We start from the raw sequence: 11,508 nt of genomic DNA on the forward strand, positions 1-11,508 counted from the left end.
TGTATGTAATTCCATTGCTTACCCACATTATTTTGATATATATAATATAGGGATACTCTAGTACTTTTAGATTTAACTAAAGTGACAATAATAATTGAATAAAATCAGTAAATAGAAATCCTTAATTTTACTAATTAAAAATATATGAATTAAACTATATTTGGATTAGTAGTATTAAAACTATCAAATAATTTCAGTTTATATATATTAGAGAGCTCGGTTAGCTTTGATTTTGAATTTGAATTCTAATATTACATTTTGGTAACATTCATTTTTAGTAGAATCGTCAATATTAAATATGAATGTTTATTTTAAATTTTTTAAAAACCAATTTCCTTTAAAATAATAATTTAATCATATGTGTTATGTTATTTCGCATAACAAAAACTATATTTTGTATAGCATTTATTGATTTACTAATTGAAATATGAAACTAAATATTATCTTAAAAGTACGTGTTATCAATAAATTTAAACCTCAATAGGGTTTTGTGATGATTTTTAAAAATTTAGATTAGGGTCCACAATAATTTGTTTTATTCCATACAAAAACGAAGAACTTGTTGATTGAATGGTGGACAATTAACTAATTAAAAGACCACTAGTAGTTTAACTATTATGATTGGGCGTTAAGGGCTTTTGAATTGAGATAAAAACCTTTATATTTATGTTGAGAAGGGTAGAAGGACAAGCTTGTTAACTTGGTGTATTAGTCAAGCTTATAAATGAACTTATGTGACGACCTGCTTAATTTTTATTTTTTTTTTATATAAATAAAATCAACAGCATAAATCTCAGCATATCATAATCCACCTGGACCCGTGGATACCAGGGATTCATTAGAACACAAAACGGAAGCCTAAGCAGTAAGAAACATATAATCACAATATTATAAACACAAAAACATCCATTTCATTACCACAAATACCAGAGTCACTATATCCACTGTATATACGACCTTGTCAAAATACTTACCCTTCTAGAAGGATAGATCTACAGCTCTAGATCAACAGGGCTTTTCCCACTCTCTTATCTAGGGTATAGAATTTTGGGGTGAGACACCTCTCAGTAAAGGAAATAAACTAATACCAGTGTGTGACAACATGAGTATTCCGTGTTATACATATACCATATAGAACATATTCAGCAATTGTTATATCAAATCTGGGAGAACATATATATCATCAAAACATAGCAGAACATACTACATTTTCATAAACATATTTCATCTCATATAATAATAATACAAAAACATTCCTAGTAGGTTAGTTGGCTGTTGTCATGTATTACCCAAACATGACTGGGTTGTGTGGCCCGAAGGCGAGACCTGGCAATAGTTGACGGACCACTGTCAAGTCAATAGTACAGTCTGTAAGTCTGATGAGTCTGCTAAACCTGGTCCGTACACCAGGGGCGCTCACACACTTCTTATAAACCACATCAACCATTCAATCTCACACCACTCCGTACAGCGGCATTAACACAAATATCATGATCACAAAAACCATGGAGATATAGTAACAGTACCGTGCAAGTGCTAGCCAATACCAAGCCAACCAGGTTTTGGTACCATATAACATATACTAAAATTGTGATACATGAATATTTCATATCATTAATTACCAAATCAATCATATCATGTTGCATATACGTATGTCATAAAAATCATCAGCCCATACGCCGGTATTACACATTTTACCATAACTCGGCCCGTACGCTGCAAATCATAGCACAACACGTACGCTAGCAAATCATTTCCATAGCTCGGCCCATACGCCAGCAAACATATCCATAGCTCAGCCCGTGCGCTGGCAAACATATACATGGCTCGGCCCGTACGCTGGCAAATCATAGCACAACCCATACGCTGGCAGATCATACATATAGCACGGCCCGTACTCCAGCAAATATATAAAAATCTCGGCTCGTACGCCGATTTTCCATTATAAAAATCCGTATCATAATCACATTTCCAGAAAACAGTATTTCATAACATTTATACTCATGCCACACTAACAGGTCTTTCACATATTCAACGTGTCATCATTTTAACAGTGTTTTCCCAAATATAAATCATATATATAAACATGTTTACTTTCTAGAAATCAAATGCTATATATATACATACATTTCCTCAAAAAGGACTATCTTAGTTTATCCCCTTACCTGATTTTTGAAAAGCCCCTAAGAAAATCTGCCTTGCACCCGCAGGACTCCCAACTCAACACCCTGAAAATAGCATTTCCCAAAACTAAAGTTCAATATTTCTAAGCGTATAACACTTTCTACAACTACCAAAAATCCAAATATTTAGTAGAAAGCCTTACCCTGGATTTGTGATGGTTTCCAACTCAGCCTCACCGACGATCCACTCCAGTAGACTTGTAGAGAACTATCCCAGGAGCGTCGTGGTGGCTTCGAATTGTCGATCCGGTGTAAATCTGACCCGAAATCGACTAAAAAGAGAGAGAAAACCAAAGGGGGGAGAGAGAGGAGAGAGATTTATTAATTTGAAAGTAAAAATCCTGATTTTTGATATTTATAGAACTAGATTCATCGACGTGCCATGTCATTCATCGACGAATCCTTTAATAAATTCGTTGACGAAATTTAGTCGGCTCAAACCTCTCTCGGTATTTCTTCATCGACGAAATTCAATCTTCGTCGACGAATCCCCTGTATTCGTCCACGAATTTTCTTATACCTTTGTCGACGAATCCTCTATATTCGTCGACGAAGCCTTGATGATTCCCCAAGGTTATTCATTCCAAAGTACAATGTCGTCGACGAACGCTCGACTTCCTCCTTCTGTTACGGTCTCTATTTCCCTTTCTCTTTATTATTTAAATCCTATTATTATTCGGGTCATTACAACTTGGGCACCACTTTATTAAGTTTTTAAATATATAATTTTTCATTGAAGATGTTAATAATTTATTATAATTTTTTAAAAAGGTAATATTTAAATCGTATATATATTTGTAATTATATTTTTAAATACATTTAAAAGAATAAAAAAAAGTAGACTATTCTGTAAAAGAAAAAAGTAATGATAATGCTCCGAATGATGTATGCATGTAGCTGTACGCACACATATACGTACCAATATATCATGACATATTAATTATTTTAATTCAATTCTAGATTGAACAAGAACTACTTATTAATTTAAATTAACATTAAATAAATTAATATATTGAATTAAATTAGTAATATTCGTTTTAATCTTAATTTTATATCATAGTAATATGCTATAAATATACATTAATAACAAGATTATTGTTAATTAAATATAATAATGTTATATTATTTATTAAACTATTAATTATTAATAAAATATAATTAAATTATGGAACGAATAAAGAGAATCATCTATAAATTTAAATTTATATTAAATAAATGAAAAAATTAATTTAGTTATAGATACTATTTTTAACATAAATTAATGTCATAATCAAATATTATTAATAATAAGATTATTGTTAATTAATAAAATCTATATACTAAAAAATTTAAAAGTTATAAGAGAGTTTAATGATCATAATAGAGTTATAAGATGATTGAACGTGGTTTTGGTTAATCTCTAGGAAGGATTTATATAATTTTTCTTTAAAAAAAATATTACCAAAAAAAAAAGACACAAATCTCTTGCAATGTTAAAAAAATATAACACTAACCTCTCGTTGACATTACATATATCGACACTAATCCTATGATCTCCTTGATCTTGTTCTTTCTTATGCATGGAAGAGCCGGATTATAGTTACTTGGTAATTTTTTTTATGTGTTCCATTTGAGAACACAAGTTCGCGAACTTAAATTGTAGATTGTATGAATTTCAATAAATTTGAATGTAAAAGCATATATAATTTTACTTGAAGATACATATTTTTAAATTGATGCATGGCAATAAATTTATGTTGCAAAAATATATTAATGCTTATTTTATTTTCTTTGGGGCAAAAATTAATAATTTTGTTATATAATTAAAATTTTATTTAATTCACTCATTTAAAGAAGATAATTGTTTTATACCAAATATTTAATAACACACTATCTCTATTCCTTATTTAAATGCTGAGTATTCAAATTGTTAACCTAAGAAATCACCACAACTTATGAAATAAAAAAAAATCACAAGTATATTTTAAAAGTTCAAGAATTTTCCTAACTTATGAAGTGATTTGTACTTAATTAAATAACATTCTGACATGCATGTATAAATAATATATTTTTATGATAAAAAAATATTATTACCTTATCTTTGGATAGACCTTGGATTTGAATGTGAATTTGCATTGGGTTTAAATAAAATGTAATGTAAAATTATATTAAAAATTATTCAAATACATTCAAATCCAAATCTAAGGTTTAAAATTTTTTTAACAAAATAAAGACACTCTAAAATCTATATACTCAAAAATTTAAAAGCTATAAGAGAGTTTAATGATCATAATAGAGTTATAAGATGACTAAACTTAGTGAATTTAATTCTTGATTACTATAAGTAACACATATCACTTATACATACAATTTTATTTTGTGTAGGTCTTTTTTATTTCCTAAGCGCCGATGTAAATGGCAGGAAGCTCAAACAGTGCTCCGATGACAGTATTATTGTATATAGGGGACATCATAATCGGAGCAGATGATGTTAGTTATAGTAGTCCGCCAGTTCAACCAATTTGAATTAGCTATAAGTGTAAATTAAATAAATTATATACGAAGATATATAAATATTTGCATATTGATCCAAATCAATATGCATTGTAGGTGACCGCAAGATACCCTTTGCGAGGGTTCAATAATACAGTCCTCTACGAGGCTATTCCCATATCTGATGATTATGGTCTGCGCATTGTGTTGGATGCACACTGCATAGGTTCGACATATTTAACGGTACAATTATATGTCAAAATCATTCCTCAAATAGGTGTAATCACTGCTACGCAATGTACGTGACTATGTGGAGGCATTGGCGAGAGTACATCATATAGGGAGTGGAGGCAGACGGTCCAATGGGTCTGGAGGTCCCATATTATACGTGGTATAGGTCCATCACACGATGCTTCGTAAATAAGATCGTGGCGGTCTACATAAGCCTCGTAAGAATACTCTGACGCATACCTAAATTTTTATTGTCTACGTTACGATATCAATGTGGTAACCACCTTTTTCGTATGCTGCAGGCAGACGTACTACACCGGGTTAATCTACTGTCTTCAGAGCCTGCTGTGAGCGATTTAGCGAGAGTAGGTTTGGACATTGTCTACGAGGACGGGCGATAGATCCCTACACCACGAGGAGGTCGAGCAGCTCCAATACGAAGAGTTCAAGCAGCTTTCTCCAGTCGTCCGTCGAGTCCAGCCTTTTCGCCGGCCGTTGTACAGGCAGAGTACGTATTTGGGCCGTCCGCACCGTATGCCCCATCGATAGTCGTCAATATTGCAGGCCTGTCCAATAGACAAGCGGACGCCACATCTAACTCTGCCGCCACCTTGTTGATGTCATACGTGCTAGACGACCCTCTCGTTGTGGAGGAGGTGGATGCATCCGTTTTGCCACCTCGGACTAGTCCAGAGACTTCATACGAGTTAGCTCCCCGTCTGCTTCGCATGGAGATAGATGATACAGTACCTATGGGCGGAGATAACGAACATGTAGCACATCGACGAGCCCGGACACCAGACATGGAGGAGCAGTCAGGAGAGGGCAGACGCAGACGACAACCACCCTGACATCGGAGACAACCTCCCTTCGACACCGAGTAGGAGATCATCGTCGTATTATTTCACTTGTAGAACATGTATTTGTTCATTCTTTCATTTGTACATCATGTATGTGACGCCCCGAACCCGCCAAGTGGGACCCGGGTGCTACGTTTTCCAATCACCTGTATCTGATGCCATAATTAACATGCACGCAGCGGAATATAAATAAATAACTTCAAGAGTTCTATATAACAACCAAAAAATGAACACTACAACATCCAAATACTAGGCCTGGAAAAACGGGTCACCTGGAAAACGGGTTCGGGTTTAAAGAAGTTAACCCGTTTAATATTTAGGCGGGTCATGGGTTAACCTATTTATAAACGGGTTCTCCGGGTTTGGGCGGGTGACTCGGCGGGTGACCCGTTATTTTGGATCAATGCATAATTCCAGGCCCCAGGCGCCAACTTCAGCCTTCAGTCACGACTCACGACTCACTCACGCACGCGGCACAGCGCACAGCGCACATTCCTTCAGGCTTCAGGCTTCAGGCTTCACTCTCAAGAGTCTCAGTCAACACAAAAAACCCTAAGGGCTCTTAGTCTCTAACCCGCGCCGCAGCTCTCAAGTCTCAAGCTCTCAGCCTCTCCCGAGTCTCCTCATCTCCGACCTCTCAACTCTCACTCTCTCAAATCTCATTCTCAATCCTCTCCTTTCCTGAATCCTGACTCCTAACTCTCCTCTCCTCTCCTTTAGATCTGGTGCGTTGCAACGTGCTGAACGGCCCCAACTTGTCCTCTCCTCTCCTCTCTGGTGCGCTACTACTTGCCGCCGCCGAACCTGCCGGTAGCTCGAGTCGTCGTCTCCAGGTCTCCTCCAGGCTCCACGGACCACAATCACTGTCCTCTAGTGTTTTACATAATGCATGAATTAAAAAAATATGAATTGTATTCATTAATTTTTAGTGTAAGATTTCTCTTCATCTTTGCTTCTGTTCTTGGAAAATTGGAAATGGGTAAGAAAATGTGATTGGATCTGCAAGCCGGAGAAAACTTTGAAAGTTTAGCCTTATTGATTCTTCATTTTTCCTTCTTTGTTTAAGCTACTGTATTTATTTGAACTTTAATATATTTTGTGAATAAAACATTTTGTCTTGGAACTTCCTCTAATGAAATCTTCTTTTGTTTTGATTCATGTGTTATGTTTTAAAAATTGTATTCATTAAAGGGATGTATTGTTTTTTACATTTTATGTTTTTTTTTTATTTAGAAATTAATAAATAAAATGTAGTATTTTTTTTTTATAAAAAATATCATTTTATATGAAATTTTTAAAAATTTTAAAATAAAAAAATTATATTTTTTTAAACGGGTGACCCGTTACCCGCCCGTTTATTAAATGGGTGGGTTAGGGTTGGCATGTGTGTGATCCATTTAATATTAACCCGTTTATGACCCGGCCCGTTAGTGACCCGCCCAAACCCGGCCCGCCCGCCCGTTTTGCCAGGCCTACCAAATATCCGTATCCACAACCAAAATTTAAAACATAACCCAATATAAATATATTTGTATATATACTAATATCTCACGATACCCTAAAAAGAAATCACAAAAAAACAGTCCCAACCTAGGCCTTCAAGCCTGATCTCCAAAAGAACCTAAAACGTTGTTAATCCACTAGGGTGAGACATTTCTCAGTAAGGGTGGAATAAATAATAACAATGTGTGACAAATGAGTTTTAATATTTATATATCAAAATAAACTGCTTCCCATATAATATCAATAACAACTGAGAAAACATATAATTAATAACATCATAGACATCTCATATCATACACACATACAATATGCACAAGTATATAATTTTTATGCAGGCGAAAGTCTCCGAGGATAGGGAAGATTACCTGCCCATACAAGTAGCTTCCCTATGCTCTGGTACTAAAAACTACCTACAAGAGCACTCACATTACTAAGTAAGCCCTCAGGTGAAGAATTACCTCGCTGTCACTATACACATCTTTATTATTTTAAAGGCAAAGGTTTCCGAGGATCAGGATGTCTACCCGCCTATACAAGTAGCATCCTTTTGCATTGATACCAGGAAATTACTTAGCAGAACACTCGCCTTTCTCAGCAAGCCCCCAGTGGTATGTTTACCTCGCCGCATGCACACACATGCATTCACAATATGCTATATCATTATTATTATGTTTGAATTAAATTCACATGCACAACACATCCACACAGGAATCATGCAACTTATACTTCGTCTTCCAATGTCCTCAGTACGTGGCCCACACAGAGCAACTGTGTACATATCAGTACGTAGCCCACATAGGCACCTACGTACTTCTTATCTACACGTGACCCACACAGGCACCACTACCCACATAAGGTACAAAATATGGCCCACACAGGCGCCACCATCCACACAGAATACATAACATAGCCCACACAGGCGCCATTATCCACACAAGATATAACGTGGCCCACATAGGCACCACTCCAACTTCCGCGACACATGGCCCACACAGGCACCACTATTCACCAATATCCAATCCCCATGACCTACCTATCGTACATCAGTAGAACAAGCTCCTCGACCTACCAATGTCCTACCCCATATAAATGACAATATGATGAGCTCCTCGACCTGCCATATCATGATTTATATCTAGGCAATATAACAACCTGCTCATGCCAACGTTATATTGAGATGCATACGAGTAACCATACCAGTTAGTTCACACAGGTGCATCAATGCATTACCACATAAGTATCCAACAGATCAATACATTCTCACACAATAGTCCAACAGATCAATACATTTCCACATGCAAATCACAATACTACAGTAATTCATATTCAATTTATTAGGAAAAGTTGTTCACATGTCACACAAATTTAATATCCTATACAACTACCCCAAATATAAACCTTAAACAAAATCATCATTTTCTAGTACTCAAGTTGTTCTACAAAAATCATTTAGATAAATATTAAATTTCATATGCTCGTAAATAACTAGTTCACCTTAATAAAATACTGATATAATTTTATTCCCCCTTACCTGATTTCCTAAATCACACCTGTAGGGTTCCCAAAATTATACCCGCAGCGCTCACCCGAACCCTGATTCAATCAAATCAACCCCAATAAAATATTATTTTAATATTTCCTAATTTACAATAATTAAATAACAATTAATTTCTAAATAACCCATTTATTCTAGTTTTAGGGCTATGTCTACAACGACCCCACGAAAAATCTACCTCGCTAGAGTTGTAGAGAATCATCTTTAGATTCTCGTGGTGGTGTCTGATCGCCCATTTGGCTTAAAATTTAAGAAAAATTGAGGCAAGAATGAGAATTTGCCTTACCCCAGAAGATATGCTTACACTACTCCTACGACAAATCCACTTCGGTAGATATGTCAGTGGCGGGGAATGGAGTCCACTAGTATTTTCAGATTTTCATTTGGGTGAGAATTCGCCATGAAATCATAGAGAGAGGAGGAGCGGAGAGCGTGAGCTGAGAGAGTTTTTTTTTTTTTTTTCCCTTTCCTTCCTGTTCTGCGCATGAAGTTTGTTTTTTTTTTTCTTCTTCTTTTCCTCTTCCTGTTTGTTCTAGGAAGCTTAGGCACTAAGTCTTTTTTTTTTTTTTTTTCTTTATCCTTTACTTTATACCTTATTATATAATAACTTTACATATATATAACTTAATATATATCCTTATTTCAAATTTTTTTTCCCACACTATTCCTTTTATTTGTTTATTTCTTTAATTAATTTCCTTAATAATATTTAATTAATTAATTAATAATTAATATTTATTTATTTATTTATTCTATTTTTTTTCTGGGTTACTACATTCTCCCCTCCTTAAAAGAATTTCGTCCTTGAAATTCGCTAATCAATCCTTTTACAAAATTCTAAAATTACTTAATCATCATTATACCACAAATTCAATATACTCTACAATTCTAAGTAAGCATATGAATCTAAACTCAAATCAATCTTTAATATAAAATCATACCTGCTTCTGCACCACGAGCAATATCCTTATCAGCCGGAACCATGGTATACACACGGGCCGGACCACCACGAGGCAGTGGCTCATTCCTCTAGTGCTGATAAGGAGCGGGTGCATTGTCGGCAGTCCCCGACAATCTCGAGTCATGTGACCGTATCTGCCGCATCGATAGCACTTAATGTTTCTGACTAGGCATTCTCCCTAATGCCTCAACTTACAACGAGCACAATAGGGAGGTGACGAATCACTCTGACGTCCTCGATTACCTCTATCAGATCTTTGTCCCCCAACACATTCGTCTCTCTTCCACGAGCCCTATCTGGCATCATCAAAAAAACTAGGAGGCATAGGCCTTTTCCTCTGCTCTACCATCTCTGCACTCCTCTGCAGACTTAATTCTACCACGGTGGCTCTATCCACCAACTCTGAAAAGTTCTGTACCTTCAAGACTGCCACTTGTTCGTAATTCTCGGTTTCAATCCCTTCTCAAAACACCTTGCCTTCTGGAACCATAAAAGGTGCAAAACGGGAGAGCTCCATGAACTTCGCAGCATACTTGCTACACAGTAAGTTGCCCCTGAGTCAGGCGAAAGAATTCCTCTGCCTTTGCAGCCCCGGTGGTGGCAGGAAAATACCGATCCTATAAAAGCTCCTTAAATCGACTCCAGGTCATATTCGTGGGTACTGATCGTTGTTCCTCTAGCAGCTTCACTGCTTGCCACCAGCACTCGACCTCCCCTGTTAGCTTAAAGGTAGCGAAGAGAACCTTCTATGTCTCAGTGCAAGATAACACTACCAACATTTTCTCCATTTCTTGCACCCATCTCTTTGCTACAAGTGGGTCAACACCACCTGCAAATGTAGAAGGTTTCAGGTGAGTAAATTGGTCAATCGAACAGCCATGGTTCACAAGTGGACAGTTTTTTCCTTCAGAGTCTCGCCTAATTTCTTCTCGAACCTGCTGAACTAAACCCCGCAATAGAGTGGAGGTATCGATCTCTCCCACATTGATAGCTCCTACATCATTCTCCCCTCCAACATCAACGTCCTTTCCCCTAGAATCCATCCTGTAGACATGATAGAAGTGAATTTAGAACCTTCATATCACGTTAGGTATAGTTATAGAACAACGAATCAATTTAACATTTAAATCCTCAATTAAAACATCAAACAACCAACTTATTCCCAAATCAACCTAACCTTCAAGTTCTAATTCGGAGTTCCAGTCTCTCTGCTCAGAAACATCACCATCAACGGATTTACCATGGTTTTCTAAAACTGGCCGGATTCAGAAACTCACAGAAGTCCATCAAGGGATTTCTATCTCTAAGCTACGAAAAAAAACTCAAAATCTCCTATCAACATCCTAATCTACCCATTCCTGTCCTTATGCTTATTCGTACCTATACTCTGGTATTAATCAATCTTAAAGTCTGCAGTATCTATAACTTAATGCTCTGATACCGCAATGTGACGCCCCGAACACGCCAAGTGGGGCCCAAGTGCCACGTGTTCCAATCACTTGTATCTGATACCATAATTAACATGCACACAGCGGAATATAAATAAATAACTTCAAATAAATACCAGAGTTCTATATAACAACCCAAAAATGAACACTACAACATCCAAATATTTGTATCCACTTAAAACATAACCTAGTATAAATATATTTGTATATATACTAGTATCTCACAATACCCCAAAAAGAAACCACAAAAAAACAATCCCAACCTAGGCCTTCAAGCCTGATCTCTAGAAGAACC

Source organism: Malania oleifera, chromosome 1 (genome assembly GCF_029873635.1).
Source record: "Malania oleifera isolate guangnan ecotype guangnan chromosome 1, ASM2987363v1, whole genome shotgun sequence".
Lineage (NCBI taxonomy): Eukaryota > Viridiplantae > Streptophyta > Magnoliopsida > Santalales > Ximeniaceae > Malania > Malania oleifera.